Source organism: Lepidochelys olivacea (assembly GCF_965140295.1).
Source record: "Lepidochelys olivacea isolate rLepOli2 genome assembly, chromosome: 15".
Taxonomy (NCBI): Eukaryota; Metazoa; Chordata; order Testudines; family Cheloniidae; genus Lepidochelys; species Lepidochelys olivacea.
In genome coordinates, this window is record NC_140425.1 from 9,295,158 (window position 1) to 9,317,408 (window position 22,251).

General features: G+C 45.2%; 1 long non-coding RNA gene across 1 annotated transcript in view; it reads right to left on the minus strand.

Annotated features, from left to right (window-relative positions):
- Positions 1 to 2,414: 2,414 nt before the first annotated feature.
- Positions 2,415 to 22,251, minus strand: part of LOC311531517 — a 137,949-nt gene continuing 118,112 nt past the window's right edge. Inside the window, exons 6-7 of the long non-coding RNA XR_014714232.1 lie at positions 14,529 to 14,754; positions 2,415 to 2,497 (exon numbers count right to left, since the gene is read on the minus strand). This is a non-coding gene — a long non-coding RNA (uncharacterized lncRNA). The remainder of the gene's footprint in view (positions 2,498 to 14,528; positions 14,755 to 22,251) is intronic.

The following is a 22,251-nucleotide window of genomic DNA, read 5'->3' on the forward strand; positions in this document are numbered from 1 at the left end:
GAGCAGGCCCACAGCCCTAATTCTTTGGATCTTGGCTACTCTTGCTAGGTGCTCAGCAGGGCCTATAATTCCAGTCAAGTCAGTGGGTCTAATCTTGAAGTCTTTACTCAGTTTCAGCTGACATTTTTGCCTGAGTTACAGCCGAGTAAAAACTGCATAAAAGTTTCAGGACTTGACTGTCAACTTCCGTGGGACAGTTCCAATGCATAAGAGCCCGCAAGGTCAGGTCCTATCTTTGGGCCCGTTCCCGTGCTCACTTTGAAGTCCACGGCAACACTTCCATTGATTTCACTGCAAGGGGACAGTAGGATGAGCTCTATGTTATGAAAATGACAAATGACCCTCAGGAGGGATAAATCCATGAAACATCACAGTTTTAAGCCTGGAAGGTGGGTTTCATCCCAGATCAAAAACACAGGAACTGAATACCCCCATGACTGCTCATGGAGAAAGAATGGGTTTTGCATGCAAATATCATCCAAGCAGAGTGGAAATGAGTCATTTCACAGCAGCTCTGGCTCTAGGCAGAGAGAGAGAGAGAGAGAGAGACAGACTTCTCCTCTGTGACTCCTACACTTGTCTGTGTCCTCTTATTCCTCTGGTCAGTCCTTGTCATCGCCAGTTCCCTTGATTTTCTAGGCTGTTTGACTATTTAGACTCTGGTCATTTTACATCAGATATTAGGCAGTGGCTGGGGTGGTTTCTTTGCTGTTTGATTTGTTTTACACTCAGATTTTGATAACTTTGAGGTTTTCACTTGCTGCTTTCAGTGTCAGTTTCAGTGCTTCATGTTGACTCCTGGTAGCTGGAGAAGCCAGTAGAATTTCCAGAGCACAGCTGTGATATTTGTATTCGCTTATGGACTTGCTTAGGTATTAACGTGGCTTGGCTTGCAGTCCCACATGCATTAGCTGTTTTCTTTTATCATTATCGTTATTGTTTGCCTCTGTGATCCGTATGTGGGGCAAACCCATTTTACAATGGGAACAGCAACAACAAAAAACACCAAGAACAAAAGTTCATTGACAGGGTTGTCCTCAGCTGGTTGTATGAGCTTGGAGATTAAGGGACAAAATTAATCCAGAGCACTCCTGATCTCCTCCAGAGCAAGAGGGAAAGCTGGAGGTTTTTTGGCTGCCTTGATGGAAAAAACAAATACCCACCCACAAATGAGCTGTTCTCACAGCCTCGACTTAGTGCTGGCAGAAACACTTACGGCTGCATTGCTCAAGGTAGCATTTCTGAAAAGACTGGGGTAAATCTCAGGCCTTGAGGAAGATCCTGTGTGATTCATCAAAGGGTTGACATGGTTGCTGTGAGAAGACAAATGAAAAAAAATGGGAGGGAGCATAAAGGAGGAAAAAAGAAACCCAACCCCCCCACCCCAAAAAGTGTTGAAGTAAAAGGGCATATGTGCTTGGTTTCAAAAAAGCAGGACTCCTCAGGTTTGATCCAGCCACTTAAGCACTGGCTTGCAGAGCCAGTGAACTGCAGAAAGAATAAAAACCAACATGGGTATCTAACAAGGGTACATATTGCTGAACTGAATGCACAAGGGAATTTAGAACAACAGAGCAACTGTCAAATTGCACAAAGAAGCCGCAAGTTGTTCTCGGTTTTCTCCCCCTCTCTCCCAGAACTGACCTCCTCCGCCTACCCTCCTCGCTAGTCAGCAAAGCCTGCCAGCATAGGGGTTATAGCATGACATAATTGCAACATGTATAAACAGCATTTGCCATTAAGGGATACTTTTAATGAGAAACAGAGCTGCGAAGGGGAAGCATCAAAGTGGCTCACGGAAGGAAACCGCCTGGAACAAAATCCTACTTGATGCCCCAATTAATATGTCTCCTAATTCTATTTCCTGCACTTGTGGTCCCACAGCCTCCTTGCTTTAATTTCTTCAGGAGGATAGAGAGGAAGGAACCTGGAAATGCAGAGTCTTCATGGCTGACTGGATATGCAGGCACTGCACATATTAGAACAAATTAGAGAATTAAAAAATAACCGACGACAGACTGAGGAAATGTCATCCCAGGATAATAGTCTTAATTGAGACCTGGGTTTTGCAGAGCAGGCCACTTTTAGAAGAACAAAGTTGAAAGCTGGAGCAAAGCAACTGAACTAATTAATACGGGGAGATTCCGTATTGCATCCCACAATCTACCCACCTTTCCCTCTTAACTCAAAAATTAGGGTGCAAATCTTAGCACTCTCCCTCTCAAAGAAACATAGGCCAAGTATTTGATCTCAGTCATGAACATGGCAGACCAATAGCCCACATGGATCGAGTGATGAAATACAAGCACAGCAACCAAACGTACACACATGTATAATACGCACCTTCATTCTGCTGTTAACGACCACTTGAATACCCCCTTGTTCGCCTATCCAAATCTCTCATGTATTGAGTGCCGTCTGTGAGGTCCTACTAGCTTCAGCTCCTGTAGCCTTCACGTTTGGTCCCAAAGTAGAGTTTAATTTCCATTGCAGACAGCTGAAAGACACTTATGGTCAGGGGTGAAAGTAACTTAAGGGACTTACTGGTACTCAGGGCTGGGGTCCTAAGCAAGGCGGGAGGGGGGCCCCTCAAGCAGAAGGGGCGGGGCCTTTAAATCCCCGGGCCCTTTAAAAAGCTGGGGCTCCCGGCCACTGCCACTACCCCAGGGCTCCAGCAATGGGGCTCCGGTGGTGATTTAAAGGGTCTGGGGCTTCGGCCACTGCCAGGAGCCCAGGGTCCTTTTAAATTGCCGGCCTGGGGAAACTGCCCCCTGCTGGTACGGTCAGCTGTGTACTGGCTCTTGCTGGTACGCCGTACTGGACCGGACCAGCTTACTTTCACTTCTGCTTATGATTTACAAGAGACCAGCTTGGTTTACATGTTTGACACCTCTATAGGAAGAATTTAAATGTCAATGATACTCTAGGCTTTACTGGAACCATAGAAAAATATCCCTGTGTACAAAAAATGGCTTTTCTACAATTAAATACTTGAGAGAGGCAGAAGAGACAAAAACGAGAGAGAGAAAGAGAGAGAGAGAGAGAGAGAGATGCCTTGGTAATGAATGGTCAGACTAAATAATTTGTGGAGATGAGCAGTCTGGTAACCACCTCTCCTCTTCAACTTTCAGCCACACTGTGAAATTAACTACAGCAGAACCTCACAGTTACCAACACCACAGTTATGAACCACACACCTCATTTGGAGTACACACAAACCCCCCACCCCCTCCCACCAAACACATACACAGAAATACTGTGCAGGGCTGTGTTACATGTAAACTACCAAAAAAATAAAATAAAAGGGAAAGCAGCATTTTTCTTCTGCATTGTAAAGTTTCAAAGCTGTTTTAAGTCAATGTTCAGTTGTAAACTTTTGAAAGAACAACCATAACTTTATGTTTGGAGTTACGAACGTTTCAGAGCTAAGAACAACTTCCATTCAAGGTGTTTGTAGCTCCGAGGTTCTATTGTAAAGGATATATTCAAAAATCATTGAACTTTAAAAAAAATGCATTTTGTATCTCCATCCTTTTCTGTACTTCCAGGCTGTAACTGGGACCAGAAGTGAGAGTACCAAAAAGATGGTCACCGTCCCATAATGTCTAGCACAAATGGGTCTAGGAAATCCCAGAGAAATCTCACAAGGAAGCATATTCTCCTTGATTTTCAGCCCAGATTTAGATACACAAGAGTTTCAGGTAGCTGGAATAAACTTCAGATAAACTTCATAATTTAGGATGGGAACCTGAACTGGCCTCAATCAATCATCATCATCCAGTTTTATCTGAGATTCTCTGTAGGAGTGACAGCAGCCTGTAGGTGATCCCTGAAATCTCTTAATTTTTTGACAATAAAGAGGAAAACAACAGGACACAGATATCTACATCTATGCAGAATGCACTCTGGGTGCAGTTCCCAAGAAGAGGAGAACCGGAAATAGATGATTTCCACATTTACCTGGACTCTGGGCTTTGACAGAAGAGAATGAGTGTTCGGAGTCTGTCTAGTGTCCAGATATATTACATATCAAGTAGAGAGAGCTTTTAGGACCTGAAAGCCCCATGGCCCAGGGAGGGCGGTCTATTCCATAGGGCTGCCGGTTTGTGATCAGCCCCAGATTTAATGTGTAATCTCCTGCTCACCCTGCGTATTGACTGGTGTTCAAATTGGCTGTAGATATCTTTTATAGCTGGTGGAATGTAGATCAGTGTGCTTTCTTCTGGTTAGGTATGGAAAAAACACCTGGCTCTCTGGTTTCCTCCATCATCTTCCTCGCTCTCTTTCTAGAATTCCTGTTACTGAAGTATCTAAGCACTGGTGATGATAATTCCCCAGCTGACTTTCCTATTGTTTTTTCTCAGTAAGATAGACTTAGAGCCTATGCATTCCCATTGAAACCAATGGAAGTAAAGGACACTCAGCAAATCCCAGGACGTTCTAAGCACTTCAGAGAATCCGATCCAGAATCAGCCCAAAAGGCCCTGGCTGTTGGTTGGCCAATGCATTACACGTCTGTTGTTCTTGCTTATTATAACTTTAATTTTAGTTATTTCTGTTAAAAAGACCAACAGCCTTTATTCATGGGCACATATTAAAACTAGAGCTGGTAGACATTTTTTGCATGCAAAGTTATGTAAAACAAAGTCTTTTTACAAGAACAAACTTTTCACCAAAACATTCCAACTTCATCTAAATTCTGATTTTTATGAAATGTTTCACATTTAATACTTTTAGCAATGGTTTTAATCATGATTATTTTCAAAGTTGGTATTGAATTCTTTTATTTACCAGAAAGAAAAATGTGATTTCTTGTAAACAAAAGATTTGGATAATGATTTCTAAAATAATTTTGACAAAAAATATCAATTAAAAACATCTCAAAGTGTCTCAGAAAATAGGTCCACTTCAAACCTTTGAAATGTCACTTTTTTCCACAACAATTTCACAATTTTTCACCAGCTCTAATTGAAATTTATTTTTACCATACAAAATAAAGTTGTTGACACTATGGAGCCACTGAGTCTTACAGAGGGTTCTCTGAATAGTTTCCCCCTACACTCAATCATTTATGTCCAGTCCAAGGCCCCTTTATGCAGAATGATGTAAATAAAAATTAGGCCCTATGCAAACAGCTACAATTCAGATCTCATTGTATTAAACATATAAAATGAGAAACCACCCACTCACTCGAGTGCTGGAAATGTTTCATGATGAAACGGGAGGCGGAGGGGGGGGAAGCAGCAGCTGAGTTTTACTTTGTCTGGGGCTAGGCCATTTGAAACTTGGACCGAGTTTCAAGTGAACTTGGGCTGAGTTTTCAGAGATCTGGGACAACTTTTAGAGGACCTGAGCCAATTCAAGGTTTTAGAGGAACACCAAACCATGAACAATTGAGCTTTTCATGTTTTTGACCGAAAGCCAGGCAAAACTCAGTAGTTTAAAGTGAGTTTTGTAAAACACCACTCTCAAATTGTGGTTTGCAGTGTTGTTGCAGCCGTGTTGGCCCCAGGAATGAGAGAGAGAAGGTGGGTGAGGCAGTATCTTTTATTTTCACCAATAGAAGTTGGTGCAAGCAACAAGCTTTCAATCTGAAGAAGGAGATCTAAGAAGAGCTTTGTGTGAGCTTTCAGGTTTCTCTTTCACCAATAGTGAAAACTTAACAGTGAAATAGATGCACATGAAACCCTGCAAACAAAGCCTGCTGAAACCTCAGCAGGTAAAAGGCTCTGCACATGGAAAACAAGGCTACGGGGGAGAATAAAAGTGTAGATGCTAAGTTGGCCCAACTTTTGTGGTCGGTTCTCCTGCTGCCTCATCAGCCTTTTCCTCAGGAGATTTTCCTGTGCTTCACCTTCCATTTAACACATCATTACCTTCTAATAGGTCTCAGCTCTTGGTGGGAACGGGAGCTGGAGGATAAGTTGCTGAGGAACAAAAGGATCATGGCAATCCGTATGCTTAATAAACACTGAGCTGCATGGCTGGGAAAGGTATGGCAGGAATACAGAATTGCAAAAGAGGCCCTCACTCACATGACCTGGGGCTCAGTCCTGCAAGATGTTGAATGTCTTCTGCCATCAGTGGGAGCTGAGGATGTTCAGCAGCACCTTGCTGGCTTGGTCCGTCATTTATAACGCGACTCCTTGTTTTACTATACCTTTTAATGGACTCAGCTGCCTCTTTGGTCCTGGCACATTGTCAATGGATTGGACACTCACATACACTGACTTCCAACCCCCAAACAGTCCATAGAATTGCATGGAATTCCATTGCAGCTGTAATCCATAACTCCTCTTTGCAGAGGTTGTGCTTTGTGCTGTCTATTGCTAAGAGGATGTAGTTAGGCCTATTTAGTCCCCATGTACATGATGGATCCCCAAAGGAGATCCATTTAGTGAACCAGAAGGGCCTCCCCCTGCTTCAGACAGAAAGGACCAGGAATAAAAACCCAACAACATGGGGATCCACTAATTCCAGAGGACAACAAATGAAAACACAGGAATGGGGTGTGAGGGTCATAGGTTTACAATCAGGGTTCCAGAGGGGGACACAGAGCAGAGGACCCCAGAGATGCAGATAGGATGGTCCTGTTCCTGGGCTAGATTTCCCCAGTATCAGCACAAACGGAACTGGTTGAAAAATGGCTTGTTTTGCAAAAACACACCCAAATGTTGGGGTTTTTTGGGGGGGTATATTTAGGGGCCCCATTTCCTCTCCCTTCCCCCCCCCCTTTTTCAGTGGCTAAGGAAAGAAAAAAAGAGGAGAGAGAAAAGGGAAAACTCACCTCCCCCCCCCACAAAACCTAAAGGCAAAAGTATTTTTGTTTTTCATTTTCAGAAACAGATTGTTGATTTTTCACTTCTTGCATTATGAAGTTTTGTTTTTTTCCTAAATGAAGCCCTCCCCCCACTCCCCAAAAAAGCAAAGTTTAGAATGAAAAATTTCAGCTGGCTGTAGTTGTGAGCAAGACAGAGGAAACTGTTCCCTCCCCACCCCCTCTAAAAAAAGCAAACAATGTAGGCTAACATTTTCCAAGCCACCAAGGGATTTTGGTTGCCTACCTACTATCAGGCCTAGGTTCTGGTCATTGGTTAGAACCAGAGTGAGTAGGCCAGAAACCAGAGCCAAGGGCTGAAGCCAGAGTCAGGAACAGGGCTGGAGCAGGACAAGAGAAGGGCAGGAGGAAGCCTGGAGCTGATGCAGGACAGGAGCAAGAACAATCACACCTGTGGACTAAAACATTGAATAGACAATGACCTCCTACTGCTGCTGACCTTAAAAGCAGGCTTGCTTGCTCCCCATAGCAAATCCAGTGGTCTGCCCAATCAAGCAGTCCTACCATCACCCAGCTGAGCTCATTAATCTGATGGGAGGCTGAGATGGCTAGTCCTCAGGCTCAGATGAAGGTGCTCAGACCTGAGGCCTCCCATTAAATGGACTGGCAAATGGGAATCCCAAGATCCTAACAAGCTTTGAAAATCGCTGCCTTATTGAAGTAATTATTGAAAAGATTCCAGGGATAAAACTCCTATCCTGTATGGGGAGAAAGAGGTTGTAGGGGCCTGATGCCTCCATATCCTGTACAACAGCCAGGTGGAATTCCATCCGTGCAATGCTCAGGAAAAGAGCTGTGTCAATAACAGATTTTTGGGGCTTGCTGGCAATTTCAAAAAGTAGAAAAAAATGATTTCGAGTTGGGCCAAAACCAAAAGTTTCTGAAAATTTTGGCAAATCGAAAAGTAAAAAATGGTTTCATTTTGGATCAAACAAAGCATTTTATTTCAACCAAATCAAAATATTTCATTTTGAATGTGACCATTTTTTCATACTTCTGAATTACAAAAAAAATAGAATTAAAAGCCATTTTGAAACAAAAAATCGTTTTGGAGCTATCAGAGCCTATTGAGTCTGAAGAACTAGGCTGTGTACCTCATGAGGCCAGCAAGTCCACTTCAGAGCTCATTGGCACTTGGGGAGTGCAGAGGCCACACAAAAATAAAGCCCAGTGGAGAGGAAAGTTATCCACATTTTTCAAACTGCCAAATGATTTTTTTCAGTTTGATTTATATTTATGGCAAAAGTTTGGGTCAGTCTTATTTTCTATAAACCCGTTCACCCTCAGCTAATTCGTTTTTTTCCCTAGGATTTCTGCAAGAATCAAAAGTCGGAATTCAAGAAGTTGGGCAGAAGCAGTAATTTGACACACTCAAACTACTTCATGTAGATTCTTCACTGCTTTGACGTAGCCTAGTTTACACATAGAATCATAGAATCATAGAATATCAGGGTTGGAAGGGACCTCAGGAGGTCATCTAGTCCCACCCCCTGCTCAAAGCAGGACCAATCCCCAACTAAATCATCCCAGCCAGGGCTTTGTCAAGCCTGACCTTAAAAACTTCTAAGGAAGGAGATTCCACCACCTCCCTAGGTAACACATTCCAGTGCTTCACCACCCTCCTAGTGAAAAAGTTTTTCCTCATATCCAACCTAACCCTCCCCCACTGCAACTTGAGACTATTACTCCTTGTTCTGTCATCTGCTACCACTGAGCACAGTCTAGATCCATCCTCCTTGGAACCCCCTTTCAGGTAGTTGAAAGCAGCTATCAAATCCCCCCTCATTCTTCTCTTCCGCAGACTAAACAATCCCAGTTCCCTCAGCCCCTCCTCATAAGTCATGTGTTCCAGGCCCCTAATCATTTTTGCTGCCCTCCGCTGGACTCTTTCCAATTTTTCTACACCTTCTTGTAGTGTGAGGCCCAAAACTGGACACAGTACTCCAGATAAGGCCTCACCAATGTTGAATAGAGGGGAACGATCATGTCCCTCGATCTGCTGGCAATGCCCCTACATATACATCCCAAAATGCCATTGGCCTTCTTGGCAACAAGGGCACACTGTTGACTCATATCCAGCTTCTTGTCCATTGTAACCCCTAGGTCCTTTTCTGCAGAACTGCTGCCCAGCCATTCGGTCCCTAGTCTGTCGCCGTGCATGGGATTCTTCCGTCCTAAGTGCAGGACTCTGCATTTGTCCTTGTTGAGCCTCATCAGATTTCTTTTGGCCCAATCCTCTAATTTGTCTAGGGCCCTCTGTACCCTATCCCTACCCTCCAGAGTATCTACCTCTCCTCCCAGAATCTTCTCCTATTCAAATAAGACCTGCTAGCAACTGAGGACTTTTAATTAAAGTTGGAATTTCGGCCCTTCCAAACGCTATCTTTCTTCTGGATGTCTTTTCTCCCTCCTCTTGTCTGACTCGAGTATTCAGATTGTAAGCCCTTTGGGGCAGAGACTGTTATTTTTGAGTGTGTGTCCAGTGCTTAGAGGAAAGGAGATCTGATCTCACTTGAGGCAGCTAAAGTCCTCTGTAAATAATAAGATAAAATAATAAGAAGATAGGAAATAATTAAAAAAAAATCAGTCCTAAGATTTTGCCCAAGTCTCAATTTTTCAGTTATCTCCTGCAGGTCAGTTAATTTCTCTTTTACCCTTTCCTGCTTCTCATTACAATACACATGTGGGGGCAGTGAGCACAGGATGTGCGCCTTTGTGCATCTTTTTTTACTATCACTCCAGTGTGTCACAGAGTGATAAGGTGACCATATTTCCCAAAGGGAAAATGGGATACTGCGCAGGGCTGGCCCCATCCACTCCCCCCACCCTTCCCCCTGCCGGATCCCTGCTGGCCCCTCCTCCCCACCCCGCACAGGACTAGCATCTCCACTCACCCCCCAGATATTCCTCCGCACCAGACCCCACTTTTTTGACAAACGTAGGCATTTGTCCTATTTGCTCTTGCCAACTGATCAAGTTGGCGAGAGCAAACGTGACCAATGGCTACTTTTGCAAAAAATAGTCAGGATGGCCAGGACAAGGCTTAAAAAAGGGACTATCCCAGCCAAAACAAGACATATGGCCACCCTACGGAGTGAAAGATCCTGGAAGGCAGCCATGTAAATCAAAATCCCCCAGTGGACGCCACCTCTCTCTCTCTCTCTCTCAAGCACACATACTGCACAGAATGTCAGGCCAGTGCCCTGGTAGAGTATATTTTCATCCAAGGCAGCCAGTCAATGGTTGGGGATCTGCTTCAGTCCAGGCCTCTCAATAACTCAGGAACTTGGCTTAGAATCATTTCATTAACTGTGAATGGATTTTGCATTACCAGATATCAGGCCTGCTTCTTAAACACACACACACACACACACATACCCCATGCACCACCCCGTAACTTCCTGCAAGCAGCAGCAATTCAAGGCCTCATTTTAAGCCTACAACTTGTCTGCTTAGTGTCTTCATAAAGGGGGAGAAAAAAAGACGGGGGAATAAGGGCTAAATAAGTAGTTTGTCTCTTTACTTTTTTTTTTTTTTATTATTTTGCCAGATCTCCCCTGGGGGCACTGGCTGCAAAGGGAGCAACACATATTTACTAATTCTATTAACAAGATACAAATCGTTTGCAGTGTAGCATCCACCACACAAATTCATTTCAGCTACCCCTTGATCGCTGTTACAACCACCCCCCCAGCCCACTCTCACACACACGTACATATAGTACATAGTCAATTCTTCCTCCCTCCACCCCAGTTTTTCCGAAGTTCAAGACAAGTTGAAGGGTCAAAAAGGCAAAGGGTGTTTCAGAAGTTTAGCAGACAGCATTTGGTGAAGGATAAAGAGAGCAGGAGAGGAGGGGGGAAAAAGAGAGAGCGAGACAGAGAGAGAGAAGGAATCTGGCATGCATTAGGCTGAACAGTTCCAAGCCTCCGTCCTCCATGGACATGTCACTTTCTTTCTCTCTTTTAAATCTGTGGTTTATTCATGACTTTTTTTTCATATCAGCCAACAATTGTATTTTTGCCCCTTCCCACCTCCCCTCTCTCTGCCTCCCTGCCTGCTTCCTAAAGAGTAGATTCACTTATGATTTTCTAATGATTATTTTATGTATCCCCCCCCCCCCAAGTGTGTCTTACTTGCTTCATCAAAGAGCTGCTGGAAAGAGTTTGTAATGGAGGCTGTAAACATGTATTGATAGATACAATTCTCTTCTCCAGGTGGGATCTGCAGCAGGGAGGGTCCCAGAGCCCAGTCTCCAGCCCAAGCCCGAATATCTACACTGCAATTAAACAGCCCAGTAGCCTGATCCCTGCAAGCCCAAATCAGCTGACATGGGCCAGCCACAGGTGTTTAATTGCAGTATAGACATGCCCATAATATCTTCTAGGATGGAAGTTTGAAAGTGTTCAGTGTTGGTCTAATTCCCATTGTCTTCAATGGATCGGTGCTGAGTATTGTATGATTTACCCCACCGGCCCCACAAAATGTCCCCTGTGTTCTATGTATCTAAATTTTTGAAGCTGCCTATCACAACGGTAACTATGTGCCATTTTGGGGGTCTCTTCACACCACGTCAGATGAAAGCAATGTAATATAAGATTCATTCCGAATGTCTGATAATGACATTACGAAGCAAATTGGTGCAGCCAGTGATGCCTTTGGAAAGCTTTAGGATCATCGCTGGACTGAACATGATGTCAGACTGCAAACAAAAATGTATGTTTACTGGCTATCATCATCACCACCTCCCTCTATCATTGTGATATGTGAACTACTTATCAACGCCACATAAAACGCTTGGACCAACTCCATCTACAATGGCTATGGCAGATGATGGGAATTAAATGGCAAGATTTGGTTCCAAACACTGAGGTCCTTGCGTGCTACACAATCACGGGCTTGAAGTTTTTATAGGGTGAGTGCAGCTGGGATGGTGCCGTCCTGGGCTCCATGTCTGACAGTAGAATGGTGAAGGCCGTCTTTTACAGAGAATTGCAGACTAGAACTCGTTTTAGGGGCAGACCAAGAAAACGTTACAGAGACAATCTTAAGGCCAACCTCCAATCTTACAATGACTTCAACACCTGGGAGCCTTTAGCACAAGACAAGAGCCAATGGCCTCAGCTCTGCCACCTAGACTGTAGCTCATCCGTCAAACTTGACGGGAGACTCTATCATCAACGTATGATATAAAAGGACATTTCGAATGGGCCACGGGGCTGATTCAGGCACTTAATTCTCAAGAATACTAGGAGCCTCACTTAGAAAATATAATACCTTGGATGGGATGAAGGGAAGATAACTGATCTGAAGTTAAACCGTCCCCCTTCCATCTGTCTGTAGCGTGACATGTTCTGTGATATTCCCAACCCGCCTCACTAACATGAACGCGAGGGGAGGAGAAGGCTGTATGTGTTTGTTGTTTGTTTGTTTATACACACCTTATTGGGGATATCAAACCTTTTCTTTCCTGTTTTTGGGGGGCCCTGTATGGAGGACCCTAGACCTGGAGTGGGATATTTCTCAGCCCTTGACTGAAGAGGTGGAACTGTTGAATCTCTAACAATGAGAGCGTTTTTTCTGGGCTGTCAGAAGTTTGAGTTGAACAGGGGGGTTAACAAAAACAAGCTGACTAAAATGCCTTCTCATTTCAGATCTCTCTTCCCTGTTCTTCTGACGACATAGTCCTGCCAGGTCTCCAATCATCCATAGAATCTTCCAGGAAAGCAGGGGAGACAAACTCCTTTCAGGCTTTCTTTATACATCAGAAAAAATCAAAAAGGAGCACAAACCGGGCCACCTTCAACTGGTATATGTGGAGTACATGGGTTTTAAAGCCCTTTTTACATGTGCTGAGAACTGGAAGGGATTATTCATGAGCTGGCCTACATGCCCATGCAGGAGAATCAGGAAGCCAGCTTCTTATTCCCCTACATTGGCTACCTGCATCACAGGTCATAATATGGGAGTAAAGCAGCCACTGCTGGCTCAGTACATCCCATCCCACAAAGGTGGGGGTGCCGTGGGTGGGTAGGAGGGGCAAAATTAGCCATAGCTCCTCCTCCTCAGCACACTAGCCAGCACAGATGAGCCAACATGGCGGGTTACGTAAGCTGCACCAGAAAAAGGGCTGGCACAGCTTACTTGCCCCATAGAGCAAAGGAGAGTGGGGACTGAGCTGTGATGCCGAGTGACAATTTGGGCCATGCTCTGCTCCTTGGGCAGCACTATTATGCAATGCCCCTCACTTAGGGCAGATTGCAAGGTACCTGCCTAAGCCTAAATATGGCCCATTATCTCTTACTGTTAGTGCTTTGGGTAACATCTATCTGCTAATGCACACATTTCTGTAGTGAGCAGCTTTCAAAATACAGTTGAAGTTGGAAAAAAAACAAACTCACCTGCCCCCCCCCCATTTAAATGATAGTTTTCAAATGTTCAGAATGTAAAATCTCCTGGCAATGCCGGTGCGTGGCACATGGACCTTGGGTCTTTGGAGTCATTATTGCATCTACTTGCGTAATCTGAAGGAGAATAGAAGGATGTGGCCTTGGAAATACTCTAAGTGCATAAACAGCTGTGGCCACATTTCCATGTCTGACATCTCAAGGTTCCTGCTGGGAGTGGAGAATGAGGGTGAACAACAAGTGTCTTTCAGGCTCTCCAAAAAAATAGGGCAAAATATTCCTCATGTATTAGCTATTCTTAAAAGATATCAGTATTTAATTAGTAAAAAGAGATTTAGCTTGCTTTCTGGTGGTTGCTTTAATTTCTTTTGCAATAGTATCTATCTATTGCTCTATGTCAATTAACATAGTAGCTGAATTCATATCAATATTGCAATAGATTAAATAGTAAATATAGTCAAATAGAATACTGCAAATATGCACATACTTGTGATTGGGTCCAAAAAGACGGTGTACTTCTGATTACAATATCAATATAACATACCATTTTGCAACATGCCTGGCTGAAAGAGGAAGGCAAATTATTCCCAATAAGAGAGCGGAATTTTGAACCAAATGACCAAGCAGCACTATGCCCTTCTTGTCTGGGACAACTCTGGTGAACTGGGGCTGCCTAGACAGCCTCCGTGTGGACAGAAGTGCTTGGTGCAATGGGTGCTGTGAGATGCCCTGGGGAAGGGATGCAGAACATTCAGACATGTACATAAGGTTCTCAATCTGTGGTGGTCCATGGACCGCTAGGTCTAAGGAGTCCGTGAAAGCCTTAAACTGCAAACTGACTGAACAGAATTCAACTATATATATACAGGCAATAGATTTCCAAGGGGGTCTGCACCTCTATTTGAAATGTCCAAAGGGGTCTGCCCATGAAAAAAGGTTGAGAACCACTGGTGTACAACACTCCATGTGGAGTGTTCCAAACGGAGAAGAAGGCAAAGACCACAGGTGGAAGCCCCTGTCCAATCAGCAGGTGACCACCAAGGGCCCAGGCAGAGGGAACATCACCCTGAGGAAACAGTATTCTCCAACTGAGTGTGCTAGGTGTGTGCTCTCTGGATGCTGGTGGTGCTCACAGCTCCTGTGAAATGTATTATCTTCCCCCGGGTGCTCCACGCTGTCCCAGAGAGCATTAATGGAGGGCCTATCATAAATGCAGGTCCTCATGGGTCCCAGTTTTCAGCTCCATAGCTGGCAGATGGAGCATTCCCGTCTGTTCATATTACCTTCCATCCCCGTTGTGAGGGCAAAGACACATGGCATGCCCTCTGGCCAGGTTGCATGCATGCAGCATGTAGATGAAGTCTCTGAGTTTGTTTGTATTGAATCCAAATGTATGTTTGCGTAGAAGGGACTGTCCAGACAGGAGCCGTCCACCTGAGCAAAAGTCAGCTGCCTTCAGCCACGACCACCTGCAGCAAGCACTGCCTAGCCCTGGAGGGAACTTGGTCCCTGTGGGAATAAAGAGACAGGTAGGCATGGGTATACAATGGAGCAGATCTGAGCCCCTGTCCTACCCAAACACCCTGCTTCTGGAGCCATAATCCTCCCTCCCTCTGAGGCTGACTGGGTTGGAGATATGAGACCAAGCCCACCCACAGGCAATGCCCACAACATCCACTCGCACAGGTGCCACCATCCTTCTCCCAATTCATGGGCTATGTGGCAAACCAGTCTCTTGGCACAAATTAGAACAGCATGTAGGATGCTTTAGATTACAGTGTCCCCGGGGGGCCAAGGCAGCGATCAGGAACTGCTGAAGTGCAGGAAAGTCCCTGTGCTGACTGGGAGAGACCGTGGGCAAGCAAGTAGCTACAGCATCTCTACACCACCAGAGCTGGCTCTCCTACACCAACAAGAGGGGGAGCGGCCAGGTTTAGGGCAACCATGTTGCATCTGGCACAGCCCTAACAGATTGGGGAATATGGCCCTGCCGTTCTGTCCAGGGATCAGAGCCCCATCTCTTTCATGTTATGCTTTGGAATTTCCCGCGTGTTGCATGATTTGGTCGGTATGCGGCACTCCCCGTATCATCAGGCTACAGAAATAAAGCAGAATCTATTAAGTGTCTTGTAGTCATAAATATGAATAAACTCTTTACAACAGATGTCTCAGCCTAGAGTGTTCCTTCAAATACGCTGCACTGAGCGTTTCAGCAGAGAGCAGAAGAGCTGCTGGGGCTGAGGCAGATAAAACCAGCTGCTGCGGGAAACAAGCGCAGAAGGGCCGAGGGAAAGACTGAATCCAAGTCTAGCCCCACAGCTGGGCACAGCTGTCTGTAATCCCTAGGAAGGGAAAGATTTGAGGGCATCATTTTTCAACTTGTTTTGGTGCCCACATGGGTAGAATAGCACATACTCCAATGAGATGTTGCTGTAATTAAGGGTCAGTGGAGCTGGGACAGCTTGTTAGAACAAAGAGCCTTATAACGGAGGTGGAATGCAATTTACTACCCACCACGACCCTCGCAATACTTCTGCAATATTTATTGGAAAGAGGGAGAAATGTGATCGCAAATTCCATAGGCCAAGACAAATGAACACGCTGCAAGGCAAGGCTTTCTTCTGTTCCTCTTGGCCAGTTACTGTTGGGCCTTGCACTGATGGTAACATTTTGTACTGCTACCCATTCCAAAAGATCTCAAAGCACCTTGCAAGTTGTATGCACAGAGCACCACTGAAATGCAGCTACTTCTGGGGAGTGAAATGGCCACCGATACACAGTACTCTAAGGAGGAAGTGTTTGCTTTGGCTAGAACAGATGGCCAATCTTGTATTCTCAAACTATAAGCCACAGCATAGTCTGAACACAAACACATAGGGCCAGACTCTGAACTGGTGTGATTTGGCACAGCTACAGTGAAGTCAAGCTGACTTACAGCAGCTCAGGATCCAACCCACAGTTTTTAAGTTCTCTCTTGACACTTGTCTGCAGGCAGTAAGCTGCATGACGCTCATTTTATTGTCCTCAGCTGGCTGGAAGGCTGAGCTGACTGCTTGGACTGGAGCCTGTTGTCCCCAAGAAGGCTAGGCATTACAAACCCAATGCTTTAGACCTTTAAATTACCCTCTTCTGCCCTGGAGAGGGGCACTGGGGACCATCTTTTGGACTGGCCTTTTCTTAGGGCACTGAGAGGCAGAAGCAGTAAATGGGTTAGATGGAGAAGACGAAGAAGACGAAGTGCAGAGCCAGAGGTGATCCTTTATATCGGTCTAACAGTACAGGAATGGGTGAGATTCCCTTTGGCAGGAGAGTATGGAGACAGCTTGAAAGGCAGCTGCTTGGGGCTGCACCTGTTCTGAGGCTAATGAGAGGCCTTCGGTCTTTGCAGCTCTCTGTCCATCACCCTTCACTAGCAGTGGATTCACTTCTAAAGAAAATATTTTTCTTTTTAAAAAAATCAAGGGCTAAAAAAAATTAGAGCAACTAGAAAAAAATGACAGGGCCAAATCCTGGCTGGTGCTGGAGTCAGTAGGAGTTCCAAAGGCCCAGCTTTTCCAGCAAGATTCAGCCTGTTGTTTCCTAAGTGTCTTAGGGACATTCACTCTCTCTGAACCATGCCTGAGCAAAACAACTGGAAGGTGGCATGTCCTGCCTGTGAATCGGCTGTAGCAGATGGACAGCTGTGCAGAATGGGCAAGCTAGGGTTTCACGTCTTTCATTTCCTTGTGAGCTCACTGGGTTTTGGAGCTTCACCAACATTCGTGTGTGTGTCACAAAGTGAGGGAGCAAGCGAATGAGCATGAGTATTCCAGTGATATTCATCCCCCACCACAACAGGCTCAGAGCCAGCCTTGGCTCAGCCATGCCAGCGTAAATACAGAGTTAACTCCATTGGTTTCAATGGGATTTACTCCAACGTAACTGACAGCAAAACTTGACCCAGTTGGTGCATATGCCAGCAGAAAAGCTCTCACTGTCTCTCCTTGACTTTCAGTTTCTGTAATGGATTCTCTACCCTTCTCCACAACTAACAACTCTGGGGACCTCAATTTTACACCACTGCACAAGAGTGATTCCCACTGAAAGCTCTGGGGAAGAGATGGCATTGGCGGGGAGTCAGCAGTGTGCCCTTGTTGCCAAGAAGGCCAATGACATTTTGGGATGTATAATAAGGGGCATAGCGAGCAGATCGAGGGACATGATCGTTCCCCTCTATTCAACATTGGTGAGGCCTCATCTGGAGTACTGTGTCCAGTTTTGGGCCCCACACTACAAGAAGGATGTGGATAAATTGGAGAGAGTCCAGCGAAGGGCAACAAAAATGATTAGGGGTCTAGAACACATGACTTATGAGGAGAGGCTGAGGGAGCTGGGATTGTTTAGCCTGCAGAAGAGAAGAATGAGGGGGATTTGATAGCTGCTTTCAACTACCTGAAAGGGGGTTCCAAAGAGGATGGCTCTAGACTGTTCTCAATGGTAGCAGATGACAGAACGAGGAGTAATGGTCTCAAGTTGCAGTGGGGGAGGTTTAGATTGGATATTAGGAAAAACTTTTTCACTAAGAGGGTGGTGAAACACTGGAATGCGTTACCTAGGGAGGTGGTAGAATCTCCTTCCTTAGAGGTTTTTAAGGTCAGGCTTGACAAAGCCCTGGCTGGGATGATTTAACTGGGAATTGGTCCTGCTTTGAGCAGGGGGTTGGACTAGATGACCTTCTGGGGTCCCTTCCAACCCTGATATTCTATGATATTCTATGATTCTATGAAATGGCACACCTGGTACCATCTGCTGCAATTTCATGTTGACTTCAGCTCTATGCTCCTCTTTAGTTGGAGGAGGACTAGGTGTCAGGGACAGGAGGTCCAATAACACACAGACTCTGGCACTGTTTCGAGGAGATGCCTAAGTGCACTGTAGATGTGCCAACATGCTAACCTTGGTCGTTATCTGTGGAGGCAAGGTTTCAACAGCTCCGCTCTGCGGTTGACTTCAAAGTTGGAAAAGTTCATCAGCTATTGACTTTGGGAGAAGTCTTGCCACCTGCTGGAAGGACACCGACCCCCTGCAGGAGTTCTGACTTAGCCTTCATCAGGATCACACAGGGATAAGTCAGCACAGAATTTAGTCCCTGGCTCCTAATGAGGCATTACTTTACAAGACAGCTCTTCAGTGCATTGGACAGAACTGCAGCATCAGGAGCAGCACAGAGAGTAGCAGGATCCTCTCTTGGGTGGCAAATGCTCCCAAGCCTGTGGCAATAGCTGGAGCCCTCAGCTTTCATGCTGTAATAGTCGAGTCACTTGTGAGTGAATGAACTTTGCTCCAGACTCAGCATCAAAGGTTTTTTTCTTTGTCCTCTCCGCAGGTGCATTCAGATAGAGCAGATGTCCACAGGCCAAATTCTGGCTGGTACACTGCATTGGTACTGCTCAGAGGGGGCGATGGGAGCACTTCAATCCCTAGTGCCTTGATGCAGGATGTAGCTATAATTTGGGAACTAGTGCTAGGGAACACTAGGGTATGGGGGTGGGCCCTCTAGGGTGTGGGAAGAGTTAACTAGCCTCAGAGGGGGCATGACTGGGGCAGGTTCAAAGCCTTGCTTCCTGTGTGCACACAAAAGGACCACCAGGAGCGCATGGGGAAAGAGGGTGTACCTTTCCTATAGCCAGACCCACTCTCCGAAACAAAAAGTTCTGGTTTTGGGGTCAAAACAAATTTTCACTTAGAGATTTAAGTTAATTTATAGGGTTTTTTTTTTAATAAAAGGTCTCAATCAAAACAGCACAGATCAACTGAGCCAATCTGATATTTTTTTCAGATTTTTGGTGTGTGAAACTTTCGTGATTTTGTCTTTTTGTCCTGATTTGGGATTGGGGAAAAAAAATTCCAGATTTGAAAAATTCTGACAGGATGGGAAAAACATTCCAAGCCAGCTCTCCTTCAGTCCCTTGTGCCACTGCTCTCTGACTGGCATGGGGCCTGAAACCAAGCTTTATCCCTTGGCCCAGTGTCTGAGAGAGGGGGTCACCCTGTATCCTTGCAGCCTCCATCCCAGTGCTGGATGGTCTAAGTTTGTGACCTAGTCTCCTTCAAACCTCCATCCAAGTGCTGGTCTGTGTGGGATCTAGGGCTATTTTTCTTCAAACCAACCCCTTCCCTGGAGCCCTCACGCCAGTGTCTGTGGGTAATCATCCTGAAACACATTTCTGCTTTTAGCTAGCTCAGTCGCTGACTGAAGGCACAGAAGCCATCCCTCTTCCTGAAGGCATCTGCCATGCACTACATGTGCTGCCTAAACACAGCGAGGATTTTGTTGTTGGGCTTGGTTTTTTCTTTTTCCTTCTCGCTGCCTACAGAGCCAAAGGGCCTGTTTGCTTTCCTGTTACTCATCAGGAGGGTTTATCTGCGATTGCATGAGAGAGGGAAAAACTCCATCGCCACAGGCAGACAGGCTCAGTGATCACGCATGTAATGGCTGCGGCCCGCAGCCCCATATGCTAGCCATCCCAAGAGGTGGAAGGCCAGCTCTGATCACATCCAGCTGCTCAGGATACAATTGATCAGGTATGGCTGGATGTCAGAAAATGGGGTCGGGGTGAGTAGGGGCTGGGGGAGGGGAATGATATAGAGGAGCTATTTAAAGTGTGTCACAGAAATGAGAATTTTCCTGTACAAACGTCAGGGGTGGGGGGAAACACTAAAGACAGGAAGGGAGGGAGGTTACATTTCCCTTGGAGCTCTGAGGATGCTACAGCAGCTGACATGAGAAAAGGGACTAAACTTTCATGTTGCACTGAATAATTTCTGCATTTTCAGGTTCTTGTCATTCCCTTTTCCCCCACCGCCCCCAGATAAGACCTAGGAATTCAACTTGTTTATTGTTGCTTTTGTTACTGAATATCCGTGAAATGCTAAATGGGCCCATGAACTAATTAGGTATTAACCTTGCATTACTGCCGCATATCAACCGCGGACACAGGCCATTTGTAACCAGGGATATTTCAAGGAAATTTATGAAATATTCAAGGATCAGGTGGGCTGGCTAGAAAACTGGGAGTATTCCAAAGGACAAGGAGAGAGAGAGAGAGAGAGAGAGAGAGAGACATTTACAATTGGAGTAACTGTAAGATCCTTGTCTATAGTTCCTATCAGAGGCAAAATAAAGACACAGAGTAGGAAATGTCGAGTTCACAGGGTAAGAACTAAGGGATCCTGATTGCCATTTGCACCTTTGAAAATCACTCCCTACAGCCTCTGGGAATCAGAGGCAAGAGACATTTGTGGGTGACAGGAAGACATGTAAGGTTCTATTTTAGCCTATCCCGAAATTCCTTGCTTGTTCTGTAATCAACATCTCATTACCCACAATGCCTCCTTGAAAGGTAGTTTTGGAAGGTCACCATAACCTAATTAGGTTTTCGTTGATCTGAAACTTGATCTGTGCACTCAGAAAGGTAGGATTTCTTGGGGTTTCGTGTTCACTTTTACTTCTTGGGTCCCCCTTACCTCTCCTTACCCCACCCCCTTCTGAAAGCAAAAAGCACTGAAAGCAAAGTAACACAGAGAGGTGTAAACTTTGAGTACCATGATATACTCGTATTTTATTACTATCAGTCAAGCTGTTAGGGCTGTGCTGAAATTCAGCTTCGAATAGTTATTCAACAGCTTCCAGCCAAAATTCTCACATTTAACTTTGCACTAATAATTGTGGGCCATAGTGTGATCCTCTTACTCACACATAAGAAATGTCATAGGGCCAGATTTTTAAAGTGATTTAGATACTTGAAGATGCAAATCGTTGCCTAATGAGATTTTCAAAAGTGTCTAGTGAACTCAGTTGGACTATTCATGGTGCAAATTACTATGCAGCATGAGTAAGAGTTATCTCCATCTGGTCATTAGCAAATACCTATAGTATTAGAAGCCAAACATATAGGAAATGGTGCTGCTCTCTGCCAGTGGTACCCATGGGCTAGACAGCTGAGTTGCTTCCTCCTGGCTCTTCCTCCTGGCCAGTTCATTGGAGATGTAGTCCAGCCAGGGAGCCTGGCCCATAGGGGCCAATGGGGACATAAGATTTCCGAACTACAGCTTCCATGAGGCCCAGTGTCAGCTCAGGCAACAGCGCTGAATGTCAAACTGACTGGAAATGAAGCGTTTCAATTTGGTACAACAATCTGAAATGCTTCAACTTGGGTTGACTTGTCCCAGACTGAGAGTCTTTGTTGGAATTTTCCACAGGGAAAGTCAAAACAAAACTGAAATTTTCCCACAGAAAATTTTGATTTTGCAGAAACTGCCTTTTCTGTCCATAAAAGCAAACAAACAAAAAATCTGAAAACCGAACCACAACAAACCCTTTTTGAGGGAAAATGCCTGACCAGTTCCAAGTTGGATTGATTTCAGTCCATGTGCTTCACATACCCCCCGAATTTCACTCCAGGGGCTCAAATAAACTAGGAAACTCAACGCAAAATTCCCGCACTACAGCCAAATTTAATAAGAATCATATTAAAATCATGTCAACTGAAAATTCCACATGCTCCAGATGGACAACCATAAATCAATCCAGTTTTGCATGATACATTTGGCAGGATAGGCCAGGGCCTAAGGGGAAATGAAGTCTAGGCAGTAGTGGCTCATGCTGAGTTCACTGACCACCATTATTGCCTCTACAGTAAAAAGGGGGTGAGTTGTCTTTTCTCCCTTCAAATAAAGAGGCTGGTGGCAGGATTTCTATGCAGCTTCATGCCATGCTTCTCTGGTGGGCCCAGCTGCCTCAGCACTTGGCTTGCCACATATGCTATTCTTTTGATGCCTGCTCCTTCTTGTGTTTGAATTTAACATGCTACTGGGCTAGGAGTGACAGGGTGTTTCAGATCATATTCACAAGACATACCAAGGGAGCACGCTAAATTCAAACACAAGAGGCAGCAAAGGGCAGCTGCTGCCCAAACTTGGACTCCTAATGGCCCCCTGTTTTTCAGTGGTAGGGGTCCCACAATG